At 36.4% G+C, this 17,309-nt stretch overlaps 1 protein-coding gene across 4 annotated transcripts in view; it reads left to right on the forward strand.

Annotated features, from left to right (window-relative positions):
- The window catches only part of KCNIP4 (potassium voltage-gated channel interacting protein 4), a 437,397-nt gene that overhangs the window by 198,420 nt on the left and 221,668 nt on the right, over positions 1–17,309 (forward strand). Inside the window, exon 2 of one of the 4 annotated variants that reach the window (XM_083835172.1) lies at positions 14,036–14,570. The exons of the other annotated variants lie outside the window; for them this stretch is intronic. The gene's annotated coding sequence lies outside the window, so the exon portion shown is untranslated. The remainder of the gene's footprint in view (positions 1–14,035; positions 14,571–17,309) is intronic. 4 annotated transcript variants of the gene reach the window in all.

The following is a 17,309-nucleotide window of genomic DNA, read 5'->3' on the forward strand; positions in this document are numbered from 1 at the left end:
GTTCTGTTTGTTGCTTTTTGTTTTGTTTTGTTGGCTTGGTTTTTGCATGCCTCTGGATAGGTAAAATAAGAAATGAAATGGTAGCAATTTTTATTTCTAGACTTTCCAGACAGGTCTTGCAGTGTGGATCTCTGCTGGCATCAGGGCTGTAAGCCTACAGCATCATTCTGGGAGTGTTTGTCATTGAGGACCCACAAAACACAGCTATTTCACTGGTCTCCAAGAAAAAAAAAAGATGAATTGTACTGTATTGTCCTCCAAGGGCTTCTCGTTAAAAGCACAGATAATTGTACAGATAATTCAATAATTGTTTCTTCTGTTACTGTTATTTATGTACCTTCTTAAATATGCAGTGCAGGTCAAATTTGCTTTATAGAAAAAGCTTTGAAGAGGTAGGAGTGGCTCTAAGTTTCCGTATTGAGTTTGTCCAATATACACGAACAGTGTCCTTGAAGGCTCCTTCTCATTGGCACCTTACTGGTGCATGTGTTTTGCCCTGATTTATGAGTAGAATTTACTTTAAGAGCCTTTCTTGTTTTCTTCACTTCCATATAAATTAAAGAGAAGAAACAGTGTGCAAATATCTCCATGTTGCTGCAAAAAAATGCCATCATGTTCTCTATGCAACAAGGAAAATTGGAGTACTGTCAGCAGACAGGTCAAGGAGTCTGGTCAAAGTGCAGTCTAAAAAGCCTGAGAAAGTGATGTCACTGACTTCTGTCATACAAAGGGAACATGAGCTATTAACATCTGCACATTTGTTTGTTTTTACTGGATGAAGGCCAGAACCAAAGCCACAGTGATCTCCAGTGGCTAGCCAAATTTGTAGTACAAGGGGATGTCATGCTGCCTGTGTGGTGAGAGGAAGTGTACAGAGAAAATGCCAAGAAACTTGGAAAGGTATGCTGAACTGGGCAGTGAAAAACTGAGGAATCCAGAAAAGACATTTCTGAATGGCAAGCCCGTTAGTTTCTCTTTGATTTGTTTTTCTTTGGTTGGTTGGTTGCCTCTATTTTCCCCATTTAAGTATAGGAGATAAAACATGAAAGCTTCTATCTTATTGGGAGATGAAATGAATTAGTCTTTGAAGTACTACAAGAACAGTGCTCAGAATGTACTGGATTACTATAGATCATTATTAAAGAACAGTAGCTAGCATTATTCATTGACGGACTTAATGTGTGCATGGGAGATGTGGTAACAGTGCTGTTCACTAACTTCACAGGTAAGCTACGAGGAAGAGACAGTCCATCCCTTCACAGGTCTCATCTCCTGCAGAAAACCTGTTAATAATTTCTCAGTATACAAGGATGCAGAACCTTATATTTGAGAAGTCATTGGAAAGTGGGACCACTGTTTTTCAGAGGCTCATCCAAAGAAAAATTATCAGAATATTTACATACCACCTGTGCCTCTCTGCTAGTTTTCAGGAATTAACAAGCTGCATGTCCCAAAGCATGTAACTCAAAATAGTTGCAACACTTTAATTAGCACTGAGCAGCACTAACTGGAGTTAAATGACATTTTATTACCTCTTTGTGACTAATTTTTCAGCCTTTGGCTAATTCAAAATAATCTTGCAAATATTCAGTCAGAGAAGATTTTTGGCAAGAATTCTGGAAAACAGACTTTCCTAATGATCTGCCATTCACTTCTAACAATATGTCTTAGACTGAAGTCTGCATAATGATTAGCTAGTTTTAGGAAATGGCTACTAATAATTCAGTTGCAAGGAGATCCTTCAGTTAGCATATTTTATTATTACAACAAATTTTATTCATTTTCATACACACGTATATTTCAACAACAGACCTAATTTAAAAATCAAAGTTTATGTAAGAAATGAACAGCAAAAAAAAGTCCCTTGCTGTGACTGATTGCATTAGTTATAGTATTGCTTCAGATGTAATCAGGACTATTTGTCTTTCTGACATTACCACAATGATATGAGATACAGTATGCTAATATGCCTATCTTGGTTTACAAACTATTATTAGTCCTTTCTTTCTTTGAGTCTCTTAATTAGTGACCGTTGTTTAAAGTCATCCATCTTTGCTCACATTTATGCAAATATTCCAAATTATTAACGATAGCGTCAGTAGGCTCATGTTTATCCATTTATATCAAGAAAATATTTTTTCTAAAAGGCTCATGTTACCACTTTTGTTCACATGGAAACTTATTCTGTTAATAAATCTAGCTTTTTGGAGGAGCAAAGAACTACTTCTACCTGTGAGTTGCAGGTAGATATGTTAGGGAATTTAAATTATACATATGTACTTTATCAATAATACATAAATGAACTCTTCCATCAATTGCACATCAGTATTTTCAGAGAATAACATGGAGTGGCACACAAAATACAAAGTGCTGGCAGAATAGCCAGCATGCAGCTGAATGGTTAATTTTATTTTTTATTTTTTAATTACAAATTATTTTATTTTTATTAAATGAAAAAGGAATATTAAAGAGTAAATAGTTATAAATATATAAAATGTATTTTCTAAGGATAGGTTGGTAATTTCAGTTGTCTGTGTTCAACAGTCATCTTCGAGGGACTGGAAAGTGGCCAGAAGTCCCTTTCCCTCTCCTCCTGGAGGAGGACTTCCCTCTATTCAGCAATGGTGAGACCACAGCTGGAGTACTGGATCCAGGTCTGGGCTCCCCCGTACAAGAGAGACATGGACCTACTGGAGAGAGTCCAATAAAGGGACTGAAGCACCTCTCCTGTAAGGAGAGACTGAGAGAGCTAGGACTGTTCAGCCTGGAGAAGAGGAGACTTAGGGGGATCTCGACGATGTCTATAAATACTTGAAGGGAGAGTGCAGAGAGGATGGAGCCAGGCTCTTTTGTGTGGTCCCCAATGCCAGGGCAAGAGGCAGTGGGCACAAACTGGAACCCAGGAGGTGTCATCTAAACAGCAGGAAGCACTTCCTTACTGTACAGGTGACCGAGTACTGGCACAGCTTCCCCAGAGAGGCTGTGGAGTCTCCTCCTTGGAGATTTTCAAAAGCCACCTATACGTGGTCCTGGGCAGTCTGCGCTGGGTGGCCCTGTGTGAGCAGGGGTTGGACCAGATGGCCTTCAGAGGGCCCTGCCCACCTCAACTGTTCTGTGATTCTGTGAGGGACCTTACTGGAGAGCAGGAGGGATTGGAGAGGTGAGCAGGTCAGGATGGCTATTCCCTATTCCCTTGTGAGTAGCAGGACAGCTCTCGGTTCTCCTCTTTCCTCATTTCATTCACTTTCTTCTCTTTATAACTTTTGAAATTGACAGTAAGAACAGCTAACCAAAATTTTGCAGAGATGTTGTGCAATCAAAGCATCCACTCAATGTAATTTGACATACTCTAACAAAGGATTGCAGGGGTACTATTTTTTATTTGATTTTCTTCTTCATGAAATGGTGTTTCCTAGAAAACGGCCCTGTATACCTACCTGGATTGGTGTGGAGGTGACTCTGATGTGTAAACTGGGTGCCTTATAACTATGGTGAAAGTCCTTCTGTCCTTGTTGATCCTATTGATGAACAGCTTATGCTGCTATGCCCTTATGTCACCTTAATAATCAGGGCCTGTGTGACTTTGCAAGACTGAAAAAAATGTAAACTTTTTAATGTGCTTTAAAAATTAATGCATGCTGGTGCCAAAGCAATATGTGGAATGACTGAGAGAAGAGTAATTCGACATAATTCTATTCATTTATATATTAAAGGAATGTTGTATTTGAAGGGGTGAATACACTTATGATTAACTTATAATTATCATTTAGCTAGATTCTTGTAGCATATTCTATGATTTGTTTTGTGGAATTGTTTTGTTGTTGTTGTTGTTTAATGCCTAACCAGAAGTTTATGGATTACTTTAATTAGTAAGTATATGCAGCATCTCTCAGTTAAGTTAGCTGCAAGTGAACCACTCTTGTGCAATGTCATTAGCATAATTTTAATACCAGTGCTCCACAGTGGCTGGTTTAGATCTGATCACCTAAGGAAAGGTTATTTTCATGCTTCTCTTTCCATTAAATGGTCTCCTCCCATTTGTCTCTCTCTATATATATTATTTTATTTTATTTTTGTTGGAGCGCAGACACAGCAATGAATGGTACATCATAAGCAATTTCTGTTCATTGTCTGAGTATTGGGCATCCTGTCTGAACAGAGCTGTCTCCCAGAAAAATGCATTATTAAAGATTCTGTGTTTGCAGTGGTCTTGTTTAAATACCAGCACGCATTTCTATTTAAAGCACAAAAGAGAAGGTACTTCAGTGTAGATGAGGCACTATATAAATGCTTCTCACTTGAGAGTGAGTCTGCAGAGGTACTGGCCCTTTGGAACAATTCCTGTAATAGCTACAGATGTATTTGGTCATATTTGGCATAGATTTTGTTTGCTTTTACTTAGGAACAAGTTGCTGCTAAGAAAAGCAAAAGGCAGTTTGACCGAAACCTTCAGTCTGTCTTTACTGAAGGTCAGTACCTTTGTCATGGTGATTTACTCCAAATCTCCAGCTTACATTTCAGATGGAAACAGCCCTTTCTGCGACCAGCAATAGCCCTCTGTGAGCATGTATCATTTATCATTTTATTGGTAGCAGCTGAGTATGCTCTAAAAATAGATGTGTGAAATGATGGACAGTTCATTATTTGTTGGCATGGAATCAAGATGTGACAGAAGGGACCAAGCGAGCCAATTGCATCCTCACTGCCAAGGTTACCATGGAAGCTTTAACTCTTTATACTCTCTTCATCTCTCTTGGTCACGTAACTTGTGCAGTACACTTTAATTGTTATGGATGAAGTGTATTTCATAGTGTAAAATCTACCTGCCCACATTAACGGAAGCTGTCAGACATAATTTAGGTAGCTGTGTATATTCCATAAATTCTAATAGGAGAATGCAGGTGCATTTGCCAAGGCAAAAAGCAGTAGATATGCAAACTTGAAATGTAAGTAAGTGCTCATTTGTCTAAATTTTAATATCGTACTTACAGTGAGAAATTAAGGGAAGGGTTCCCAGTGAGTAAAGCAAAAGGAAGGAAAAATTCAAGGCAGAGAAAATGAGGGGATGTGAAATCTCTTATTCAATTTCTTCAGCTGTTTTCTTTGTGGTCTACAAGCACCCCATTTCTCACCTACCCTTCAGTTCAGCCAATCCCTGTAGTATCCTTTTATCTCTGAACTGTTTTTCTTTTCTGTCATTTCAGTATGATTTTCTCCTTCAGCTATATACATAGAGAATTCAATTTAAATACCTTCTGGCTTAATGCAACCATCCCACAGCTTCTTCCACAAACTGCTCCTCACTTTTTTCCACACCTGAACATTGCATTCTATTTTTTCCTCTTCACAGACAGCAAGGGAGAGGGACAGAGGGCTTTTAAGGCTACCTTTCACTTTGCCACCTGTTGACACACAGTGTGGATGTAGTGATAAGAATCTTTCTCCTTTATATCTTCCCGTTTTCATAACCAAGTAACAGAGAAGTTTGACAAGGGCTGTAGTCTCACTGCTCTCAGTGAGACTGTCTTCTTTCCAATTCTTTTATTGCATAAGACTCAGATTAAAGACAAAAACATGATGTAAGTAAATAGCAATATTCAAAGTGTCTAATTTCTGGAGTAAATAATTTCTTTCCTTTTCTCAGTACTCAAGTCCCAAAGGAGTATTCCTTTTCTCTTGAATTTTGTTGACCGTAAACCAAATAGCAGAGGTGAAATTTTCAATCAGATTCCCTTAGACCTCTCTGATAGTATGCAGAGAAATCCATCACATTCTATCTCTCTGTCTTGGAATTTCTTCTGCCATATTTCATTCACTTGCTCTCTAACACACAATCACTAAAGATTTTCAAATAAATGCCTGGGGAAAGGGTGGGGAAGCAAATCTACTTAATTTTTCATTAGCTTCAACCTCAGAAATGTCTTTTCCACTTTAATTTGGGCCTATGGAAAATTCACTTTCCCTCTCAATGTTTTAATTTGGCATAGTTTTTACTGCTCATTACTGTGCCATAATTTTAACTGAAGTAACCAGAACCAGCTAGAATGGTCTTTTCTTTCTCTGAGTCAAATGAATTGTTGGAAGATCTGTTTCTTCCGTGAATTAAGAAATATGCCTTTGCCTGAAAACCGTTTCACAAATTTGCAATTTGTTTGGAGCTCTTAAACTTACAGAGTGCCACAGGTTATCTGGAAGTTTTAGTGATGATGAAAAAAGGATACGACAATTTTTTTAAGCTTCTAAACACAGGGTAGCCCGTTTGAAGATGTAGCTCCAGTCAAGATAACATCTGGATAAATGGCCACCAAACATGCTCGGGTCAGTTTTTTGGCAGCAGGTCCTCACTGTGTGATTGTGCTGTGGGTAGTTCAGTGCAAAAGCCCAAAGGGTTCTCCTTGTCATGGAAATTACTGCACTTGTACAGATCAACTGCAGCACAGGCATGGCTGGTAGGACATTTCCCAGCTCAGTGGATTCACTGTATATGTAGCAATGGGTCAGTTTTAGAATACAGCAAAATCAATTTATTTTTTTTTAATTAGTCATAAAAATTTTAGGGGATTGTATTATGCGTTTGCCAGAAGGTGTTTCAACAGCTTGTACATTTCAAATCAAAACTCATCATACCTGTAGATTGTGTGCATGAATTTCAAAGCTTATCAGCCTGTCATTTCTAAGTGCTCCCAAGCTTTCTCACAGTCAATATCATTAGAAAGCTAAACATTTAAAAGATTTTGATATGGCTGTTCCTAAGAAATCAGAGACTGTTATTAAAATGCCTGTTTATCCTTCCCAAAATGTAGCAATCTGAAGTTTGTCAACTCTAATGCTTTATCTAGCCCAATAAATGCAGTGCAAAATGCGGAAAAAAGGAAGTAATAGCTAACAATAAGTGGAATCATGTCCTTCCAGTTGTTCCTCATAGTGCTTGGATAACATTGGGAAGAGGTTGGAACTAAGGCAGTGCTAAGTTGAATTCTTGCATTCCTGATTATTTTTAACTGCCAAAGTCTCTCTTCCATGTAGCATCCCATGCCATTTCGGCCAGAACATTTCATTTAAGAGAGAAATGTTCTTCAATAAGAACTGGGAACTTAATAACCTGTTATTCTTTATCCTCTATTTGACATGAAAGATTTCAAGTGAAGGTGCAAATCTCATTTTCAGAGTGAAAAGAATTCATGGAATAATTTTTTAAAACAAAATGTTAAATTATTTACAGAGTTAATATTATGCTAGAGAACTCAGCAGGTAGAAATAAATGCACAATCATCAATCTATGTAGTCAGTTTTTTAACACATTCAATTTTAAGGAGTTTGTGAACTTCAACAGTTGATTAAACCACTATGATTTGGACTCCTTATGAATAAACTTTTAGCTTTACAGTGACAAATTTCAAAGAGTTTTGGAGTCTCTTTAATCCTAACTCCATAGTTATTCTATACAGTAAGAGTCTGCTTGTGCCTTTTCCAGATTACATTTTTTTTCACAGCAAGAGCTGTACTCTACCTTCTCTGTTTCAGCCTTTCACAGCAGACTAACACACCCAAAACAATTACAGACATTGCAGCAACAAAATTATAGAGAGTTGTTACAGATACTTTAAGCTGTAGTATAGCAGACAGACTGGACACCAGAAAGAGAAAAGGATATACAGGTTGTACTTTTGGCTCTATAGCTGTGTTTTGAGAGGCAGCTCATTACCTTCTAGTTTGTTTGCCTTTCTAAAGGTGAACAAATATTCCTGCAAAACACTTATGAAAAATACTCTGAGATCGTGGGGTAGATGTCCAGGCCTATGCATTATTGGTTACAATATGTGAAGTGTGTATATATAGAGAAATGAACCAATTTTGAGAATACACCAAGAATGAGTTGGTGAAGTGAATACATACTAGAAATTGATTTTTTTCTTTACATAGAACCCAACTCATAGACAAAGATGTTTGCCCAGAAAAGTGTTACTTGCCAATATTCCTCTCAAGGAACACCTGATCTCATTATCTGTTTCAAAAAATTAATTTGCAATGAGATCTATTACTTTTCACAGTGTAATTGTTGCTTTTATTCTGATCACATGAAGTGAGATTAACTATACTCACAGAACTTTGATAAGGATACAATAAAATGTACAAATATTGTCTTAAATTAAAAAGAAGGGAGCAAAGCAAAGAAAAATGATTCGAGAACTGTGACTTATCTCACTTAAAAAACAGAGGTGCATGTCTATTCATCTACCTTCTATTTTAAAATATGTAAAGGCACTCTAAGGCACTCCATCAGCCTGTGCTAAAGCAAGCAGCAATACAGAATTGAATTCTGTTTGTGAGTATCCTTTATTTGGTATTATCTGTCCCATTAAAATAGCCCAGAGTAAGTAAAGCACTGGCTTTCAGTCAAAGTTGTTTTTTATTTTTTCTTTCTTTCTTTCTTTCTTTCTTTCTTTCTTTCTTTCTTTCTTTCTTTCTTTCTTTCTTTCTTTCTTTCTTTCTTTCTTTCTTTCTTTCTTTCTTTTTCTTTCTTTCTTTCTTTCTTTCTTTCTTTCTTTCTTTCTTTCTTTCTTTCTTTCTTTCTTTCTTTCTTTCTTTCTTTTTTCTTTTTTCTTTTTTCTTTTTTCTTTTTCTTTCTTTCTCTCTCTTTCTCTCTTTTTTTTTTTTTTTTAAGAATTTAGTCATACTTGAGTCTTTCTGACTACATTTATCCAAAATACTAGGTGCCTGTTTTCAGAGTGAATAATGGACTAAATGTAGGTTCCTTACTTATCTGTTTCTGTAGAAAACGAAGTTATGTCAAGCAGGCTTTCCATTAGGCTTGGTGCTGCCCCATGCAGATACTAGCAGCTAGGAATGGTATTTCTTTCACCACTCATTACAAAAGCAGGGCCCAAGTCTACTAATGAGAGATGACATATATGCCAATATGAGCAGAGAGTGCTGTCAGACAGCAGCATTTTATTTGCATTTGATGCAAGTGTGAAAGATTAAATTGGTTACAAGACAATGCAACTCCAGTAATTCTGCATAAGGGACTGGTATGACCCACAGCTATGGTAGTCAGCAGTACTGCTCACAGGAAGACAGGAATGCCTCCCTGCAGGACCTAGTTCTGTCCCCTGTGCGAGTTACTAACTAGTTGCATGATGAGGAATGTGTAGTAATTGTAACACAACCAAACAGTCCACCTTAAAGCTCCGGCAATGCAAGAGTGCTCCACAGAGAAAAGTTCCTTGTGACCACAGGCTCCCCAAAAACAGAGCCAGCACACCGCAAGGCCAGAATACATCTGGAGAGAAAAAGCATGGAGTGCCTTATTCTGTCCTTTCACTTTCATTTTTGGTTAAATCTGAGGTTAAAACTGTTTCGACCACCTTCAAATAAGTTACTTTCTGTTTTAAAAAGAGAAAAGTCTTTCTCTGCAGCTTTCTGCTGACCCTGATCACCATCCTTCTCATAGTGGCATGCTGGTATTTACTCTAGTGCTGAATAAAACATTTATTATTTCAAATTTTGCACCCATTTTGTACTTTTGGAAATGACTGTATATTACAAACTAATAGTAAATTAAGTCCAGCAACTTTGGGCCCAGCAGTTTTTTATAATAGGTCTTGTTGCTTACGGATTACATAGGGTTTTAATTTGGTTTTGCTTGTTTGTTTCTTTTTAGCTGAGCTCCTTCCACTGGGAAAGGAAGGAGAGACATTATCTCACACATATTATTCCCCTGGCCTCTATGAAATCTCATGTTATGCTTTCTCAGCACTGAAAATGGGATTGGGTCTACAGTAAAGCAGAGGCAAAAGTGTTTCTCAATGATTCTTAGCCCACTTACAAGGGGCATCTCTTTCCCCGTCTAACATGACAAAGTTCAACCTCAGCCAAACTGTTTTATTTCCTGAAAACACATGCACTGGAAATCCGTCTGTCTTTTTGGATGCTGTAACAGATAATATTTTGCTTTCCAGTACCTCTATGAATTCTGCTCTTGGATGACCCATACTTCATTTGTACTTGATTTTCTTTTAATTTCTCCTGAACCTTGTAATAAAACTCTCTAGTGTTCCATAAATTATGTGGAATTGAAATCCAGCCACATAAACTGTTAATGTGCAATGAGACAGTTATTTAGGGCTCGTTCTGCCCAGAAATAACACATTCAAGAGAAGAATGTTTTATATATATGTTGAGTATCTGGCAGCAGCTCCCTCAACACAGGGCAGTTTCTCTGTTGGGATACTGAATTCCTCCAGAAGAGTTCATGAGGTCAGAAATATGTATTTCTGATCAAAATTCCCTGAATTTTGATGTCCTGGTTTAGACATGTGTTACAGATTAAGTGGTCTGTCTACCCAAAACTGCCATATCAATACTAAATTGATTTCATAAAACAGACATTACATTTTCCTGAATAAATAACATATACAAGATATGTAATTGTTTTAGCAAGACAGAAACTCTGTGACTACCCCTAACATCATTTATCTTTCAACTAACACAGAGGTCAAAATGCAAAATCACTGTGTACAGACATTCTCTGTATTTGCAGGGTTTCTGGTAGGACTTTCTTTTCCAGTGCAATGGGCAAACAGAATAAGAGTCTCCAAGTGCTGGTTTTTTTTTTTTTTCAGTGAACTTGGCCACAGTACAGACTTGTAAGTGTCATGCTGACCTCTCCTAAACACTGCATACCTAAAATAATTTTGCTGTTTGCAGCTGATCTCAGTTTGAGGTCACAGGTCCAGATAAACCTATGGAAACAGTAGTTTTCAGTGACTTCCAAATGAAATAGCATGTCCCCATTGGACTTTCAGTTCAGTCATGTTCCACTTAAAAAGAAAGCTTGGATTCCTTACATCATTTTATTGGCATTTATTATTTAGATTAAGATACATCTGGAATGATTTTCTGAATGTATACAACACAGTCAATGCCTAGGGAAACTTTTTATCTAAATGGGGAAAAATAGGGGAAAGATTACATTGTAAAAGGGAAGTAGTCAGTAGTCCAGTTTTAATATGGGTTATGTTTTCCACAGGCTATGAAATAATTTAGAATTTATTCTGAATGACTTTGAATTTTTTATACTTATGGGAAAAATGTGTTTTGCAATACTTTTTTCCCTTTTTTTGGAAAACTTTTTAAAAATAGCTTGACTATTTCAGATATTCAATTTTCTGATTAAAAAATACACCAAAGGATCATAAGTAAGATGTTTTTGTAAGAAGGACATATGGAAATTATGTTACTGCTTCATAGAATTTCAGTTGCTTCAGTTCATTTTTGTAGACCAGACCTGCTTCAGTTGAGAGACAGATTTACAGAGCTGCATGACTAAGATGAGAAGAAATGGGTTCAAATAGCAGCAGAAGAGACTGAGGAATTTTGAGTAAATACTGGGTGAGGGACCAGATTCACTTTTTCTAAAGACTGAAAAAATACTTCAGTACTTTGGTAGGAGCTCTAATTCTTTTAATGTTTCTTTTTAAATGTCTGTTAGGAGTGATATAAGTATAATGCAAGAGACTGGACTAGGTTGCTTCATGAGATCCCTTAAAATCATACTTTATCATTATGAGTCTGCAGGATTATTAAAAAAAATTATATATTTATTAGGTACTTCTCTCATAGCTGTTTTTTACAGGCTATATTTTAAGTCTTCTTGCATAGACTGTGTTTTCTAGGGGTTCATTCAACTTCAGTGATCCCATTTGAAACTTGAAATGTAAGGTCTATATACATTTAACTATCAGCAGAGGTAGGTGCATCATTTCTGGTAATCACTAAAATATTGCTCTAGTTTCAGATAATTATTATATTAAATTTTTACCTTGACACTTTTACTACTTTTGCAACAATATGAAGTAGTGAATTGGGAATAGGACAGATTTCAAAGCTTCATGCACAGAACAAGTTTCACCAATGTAAGTCATCAGAATGAGGAATGATTCCCTGTAAATTGTGCAGTTTTTCAAAATGTCTTCTGAATTTATTCTGGACCACTGAAAATTGTCCCCATGTGAGAGGGAAAAAAAAAAAAAAGAAGGAAAAAAAAAAGATAAAACCACAGTCTGCTAACCTTCCCTGCTTCTAGCATTTTTTGATTACAGGAATATCTCAGAAGCTTTCACACTTACTTAAGTATCATGTAGTAATATGCCATGTTTTTGTCTTTTACTAAACTCATTTATTAACATCTCATTGAGAAGATGGATCAGCTTTATTCTGACCTCACTGACTTAATATTGTTACAGCTGGCATGTAAATATTCAGCTTAGGAGCATATCATCATACTCCTCATCTCCATAGACTTTTGTACCTTCAGTTCATAGATTACCTTTTATAGGGACTATAACATACTTGTAAAAAAACATTGTGGATACTCCATCAAATAGATTTTGTTATTTTCCCTGCATTTATCAGAATAAGGCATTCCATTATTTTTAGAGAGACTAGTAATTTCTAGTAGTTTGGTTAAATCTGCTAATAAGCATGAAAGCTACATTTCAGGCTTTCTTTTCTGGCTTTTTATTCTGTACTTGCTAGACTATTAGTTAACTAATGTGTTACTTAAAGATAATTAAACAAGGATACAATGTAAATGGATTGGTGAAAAAACATGATGGAAGCATGTGCTGATCCCTCTAGTCAAAACTAGCATATTATATCCATATGTATTTTATTTTATTTTGAATAGGAAGGAACTCCCTATGTTGAAATTACAAAACTATCCAAAAGATAGGGTATCATTAGGGCAATATACTGAAGATGGTATATGCAGCTTTAATTGATCGCAGATAGTAGAACAGAATGCTAATATTGAATGGGTAAAACATCACATACAGTTCATCTTAATATGTTATTTACAGAGGATTGCATGTGTGGTTGTGTATCTTGATAAATGCAAAGAGGATGCTTTATCTTCAAGTACCAGTATGTCTGATCTATCTATTGCTTGGCACTTTGACGGTGAGACACCAGATAGAAAGAAATGGTTAATGTGTACATGGATAAATAATTGGTCTGAGATCAGTATAATTTGGCACACAACTCAGTTGTCAAAATGTTGCTCAGCTGCAACAGGAGCAGATTTGAACTCACAATTTTAAAACGATTCCTGGCCGATTTAGAGGGCACTGTGGGTTTCCCTGGGCAGTCATGAAGCTATAGAAATTTGGCCAGTGACTTTTTAACAGTGAGCTGTTCTAATTAAGAAAGTTAAATAATCCAGAACAGTGATTTTTGACCTGAGCCCTGAACATGGAAGTGACTAGACCATGTCTTTCACAGGAGGTAATGGAATGAAAACATTAAATAAACTGTTCCATCAATTGACTTGTTCAACTGTTGAAAGCATTAGCCTCATTTGTATATGAAATGGACTAGCTTTCATTTCTACCTGTGAAATCTAAACTGATATTATAGCTGTATAAAGTAGAAAAGTTAAAAAAAAAAAAAAAAGTAAGTCTCAAAGCCTAAGTTATGCAAAGCATCATCAAAGATGCAAAGAGAAGAATCTGGTTGCAGAAAGATTTATAGCTGATCTGAATAATTTAACAGAAAAATGATGATTCTGAATTATGAGATTTACTCAAAGGTAGTCTGTATTGCAATAACAATTAGAATAGAACCTGGAAAAACTTTGCAGGCAAACTTTCACCTTTTAATTTCATGCTCATATTTCAAGTGATTAGCGCCCAGGACAAAGGATTAAAATAAGAACTTTGTCCAAAAGTGGAAGCTACAGACTGACTCTTGCTGTTAGTGATCAAGTAAGCAGAACATTCTACAAAGACATAAAGGAGCCAGAAAACTAGAAGAAAAATGATACTGAAATGAAAAGTGCTGCAACCAATTAAATGAAAATATTGCTTCAGAATTAAAGTCACAGAAAAGTGAGCAAGAATGGAAATAGCCATGCCCACAGGCCATGACAGGCAGAGACCAAAACCACAGGCATCAAAAAGTCGCTGCTTTATGGTTTGTAGGGTTTCTAGAAGTACAATTATGGGAAAGTTCCTGAGCCTGCTTCTGTTTCTAGGAGGTGGAAGATAAGCAGTAGGACTGCACTGTGGAAGGTGCTGAGTCTGGATGGATGTGTACCACAGCTCAGTTCCTCAGGATCCTTTCACTGAGGAAGCAGTAGAGCCTGCAGTGTGGAGAAGGTGCATATTGGGAAGGAGAAGCTACCAGCAAACTCCTGTTTCTGTCTTCCTATTGGATATCTTCCTCATATGCAGCAAGACTGACAGGAAGGTGTAGAATTGCTCCAGCCATCAGTTAGTTCTGCTGTGTTGCATTTCTGTGGGAAAGCTCTCTACTGGTGACCATCTCCACTGCTGTGGGCTCCCTCTGCCAGAGCCTGCCATTATCTTCAAATACAGAGCTTGAGTTTCCTCTTCTGATGCAAAACCCTGCAACTCCTTCAGAGGGATATTCCTCAGGGAAAAAGTAAATAAATAATGGCTGAAGTTATGAATGAAGAATTTTACATTTGAAGCATATTGATAATCCTGAAGAATAATGTAAGACGTGAATTGCTGTTACAACCAGCCACTCCCATGTTGTGTACATAGGTATGTATATATTTAATTTCACAGTTCTCTTGTACTCTGACAAGGCTATATTCATGGCTGAGTCTAAATTACATTCTAAAATTAATTTTGAGAATAGCAAGTCTCAGGATGCCATTTGAACCCTCTGTTCGTAGCTTGGGGAAAAAGAAAGTCTTTCAGATTCTTTTTTCTTTCCTCCATACTGATCTTTATTTAGCTCTGTTCAATTTTAGACATTATTGTTTTCAACATCATTGTTTTCATGTGAGATCTCAAAATACTGATCTGAAGGTCTTTAAATGACTTCTTTTAACTTATCTAGCTCGATTTCAGTGTTAGTAATTCGAACAGGCACAATCTACTTGCTTCAAATATATTTTGATGTCCTCCCATGTGAAGGAAGTATTCAATTTTTTTCATTTGTTCTTCTCTGCAGAATATTTCAATCACCTGACAGTGTGAATCCTTTCTCTGTCATGTAAACTGATAGGCAGCCAGGTGAAAGGGTTTTACTAGGCCACCATGCACAGCATGCATCTTTTGATGCCTGTCCTTACAGTGCTTAACTTTACTACTTGAGTAGGATCTTTTTATGTTTTCAATGAATGACAAAATATGGGCTCTGTTACTCACTGGTATCTGTAACTATAGCAGTGCTATTAATGGTAGCAAAAAGTTTCATGGAAAAATGCTTGATCTCTCTTTGTTTCATGCTAGTTCATACTTTAAATGTGGCCGACCTGCGCTATTCAGAGCGCCAGAGTGACCATACCATAAATATCCATGTCCGCTCTCTGCTTTTATACCTGTCTCCCTTTCAGTTACTGGATACTTTGTTGTTGTTGCTATTGGTAGTTTGTTTTTTTTTGTTGTTGTTGATTTGTTGTTGTTTGGTTTGTTTGTTTGTTTGTTGTTTTTTAATTCCTGATGAACAGACAACTTCTCACAGTCTTCTTCTCACCCTTTATGTCTTCTCTCCTATGTACATTGCACAAAACAGAGCTATGGTTGCCTATCAGTCTAGCGTATCCACAATGAAATAAAGAATTTGCATGAATGGTGTCATTTTCATGATGGAAGAGAATATGGGGATTGAACATCAATCAAAAAAACTCATCAGATTTTCAGAGAAAGCAATAGAAAACACAAAATAAAATAATAAAAAATAATACCTAACACCAGCAAAGCTTTTCATGCATCACATTGTTTTTTGTTTATTTTGACAAGCGAGGAGCATTAAATGTCATATTTCTTATTGTTTCACATTTCTGAGTTCCCTGGAACATTCTGAACTCTCTTCATCATCCTATATTGCCAGTGAATATAAAAGCAAAGCAAATATTATCTGGCCTCTCTTCAAACTTCTTATGTTAAAATGAAACAGCAACATTCTTTTGACACTTTTAAAAGACTAATATGTAAACAAGTCTCAGTGTCCCCTGTGTTCTGTGGGTATCCACTGGATCTCTCTTTGCTCCTGAAATTTCCACACCCTTTTGGAAGGTTACCAGCTCACATAGAAACATGTTTGTGTTCCAGAAACAAATGGAGAAGGTATAAATCAAGACACAGTCTTTCCAGTGCAGGAAATCTGAATTTAAATAAAAGTAGCCTTCAAAAAGCATAGAGTGATGAGGACTAAAGAACCATGTAGAACTAATAATGTGTTAGAAAATGGAGTCATATTTCTGGTATGTAGATGATTTTTATGAAGAAAAATATATCAACTGATAACAAAGAATGTAATAATAGAGGAAGGAAGTGGTAATGCAGACCTTTATATTGCACAGAGACAGGAGGGAGAGAGAGAATTTAGATAAGAAGAATTTTCTGCCTGTTAGTTTAAGAGTAGCTCTGCTGAGTTTAGCACTATTGAAAGTCTCTAAGTCTCAGTGCTTTGTGCACAGAAATCTCCTTTGCATTGAAGTAGCAAATGTTAGTACTTTATGTCTCTCTGTACTATTGCAAACACATTCTTCAAACCTATGCTATAAAGACCACATATGCAACTTGACTAGGTAGGACTAGTTGTTCACGTAGAATGGCCAATTATCCTTGTCATCTGGTTTAAAACAACCTTGTTTCTTAATGATGATTGGGTATCAATGAGGTACACCTTATTATTGAATATATTGTTGATGTAAGTAATTTGTAAGATGTTTTTTTCACAGTGCGAAAATTGGCGTAATACTTGATTCTTTAGAAAACCTAGCCCACCCTTCAATGAATTTCTCCAATAAGATGACTTAGCATCACCCACCTAACAACACAAAACTCCTGAGAGCTTTGGGCTCTTACATGGTACAGGTGTGTAGGAACAAAAAAAGAAAGAGAAAAAAAAAAAGGAGAGAGACTGTCAAAATGTTAAGAAAAACCTGGGGGCTTCTTCATCCAAGTAGATTATTAATTGGGCGGACTTGAAAACAATGTCATTTTCTTATTTACTTTATGACATTATGTATGTTGGTTAGCTTTATATAACCAGCCTGAAAAAAAAGACATTCAACTTGTCACTGTTTTGTTCTGTCATTTGTCTTAATAATAACTTCTGGGAAAAGTAGAAGCTCACATTTGGACTAGAAGTACACTCTAGCAGCACACTAGTGCTTAAGTCAGACTGTAAGGTTCAGCAGACATTGGCTTTCTGATTTCCCTGGCTTTTTGGTTCTGTTTTGTTTTGTGCTTTTTTATTTTTTTATTTTATTTTATTTTAAGCATAACTTTGAAAAATGCTGCCTTGTTGCAGTGTCTCAAGCTGTT

The sequence above is a fragment of the Anser anser genome (genome assembly GCF_964211835.1).
Source record: "Anser anser genome assembly, chromosome: 4".
Taxonomy (NCBI): Eukaryota; Metazoa; Chordata; class Aves; order Anseriformes; family Anatidae; genus Anser; species Anser anser.